Source organism: Propithecus coquereli, unplaced genomic scaffold, assembly GCF_000956105.1.
Source record: "Propithecus coquereli isolate 6110/MARCELLA unplaced genomic scaffold, Pcoq_1.0 Scaffold86, whole genome shotgun sequence".
Classification (NCBI taxonomy): Eukaryota; Metazoa; Chordata; class Mammalia; order Primates; family Indriidae; genus Propithecus; species Propithecus coquereli.
The window spans coordinates 971,133-972,187 of record NW_012154840.1 but is presented as its reverse complement, the minus strand read 5'-3'; positions in this window follow the sequence as shown (position 1 = coordinate 972,187).

Sequence of the window (1,055 nt, the reverse complement as noted above, 5' to 3'; positions counted from 1 at the left end):
GCGTCTTGTTACATGCATAGAATGTATAATGATCAACTCAGGGTATTTAGGGCATTCATCACCTTGAGTATTTATCATTTCTATGTGTTAGAAACATTTCAAGTCCTCTCTTCTAGCTATTTTGAAACATACAATACATTGTTGCTAACTAAGGTCACCTTACTCACTCTGCTATTGAACGTTGGAAATTATTCCTTCTATTTAACTGTATGTTTGTACACATTAACCAATTAGTCCTCATCACTGCCCCCATACATCCTTCCCACCCTCTGGTAACTATAATTCTGTTTTCTACCTCCATGATATCAACTTTTTTAGTTCCCACATATGAGAACATGCAAAATTTGTATTTCTGTGCCTGACTTATTTGACCTGCAGTTCCATCCATGTTGCTGCAATGACATGGTTTCATTCTTTCTTAGAGCCGAGTAGTATTCCATTACATATACCACATTTGATACCATTATATACCACACTTTTTTAATCCATTTGTCTGTTGATGGCCACTTGGTTTGATCCCATATCTTTGCTATCGTGAATATTGCTGCAATAAACATGGGAATACAGATATCCCTTCGACCTTACTGATTTCATTTATGAAGGATAACTTTGCTGAGCATAGTCATAGTGTTCTTGGCTGAATTGTATTTTTTCCTCTTTCAGCCATTTCACTGTGTTATCCCATTATCTCTGGGCCTGTAAGGTTTCTGCTGAGAAACGTTAGTCTGATGGGGGTTCCTTTATAATGACTAGATGTCTTTCTCTTGTTGTTTTTAGAATTGTTTGTCCATGACTTTGACAGTTTGGCTATTATGTGCCATGCAGAAGACATTTTTGCATTGTATATATTTGGCAATATCTGAGATTCCTGTATATGGATGTCTAAATCTCTTGTTAGACTTGAGAATTTTCCAGCTATTACTTCGTTAAATAGGTCATCTATCCCTTTTGTTTTCTCTTCCCCTTCTGGGACACCAAAATTTTAATATTTGAAAAATCAGTGTCTTTCAAATATACTTGGTGTTCTATATGTCACATAGACTTTGTTCTTTTAA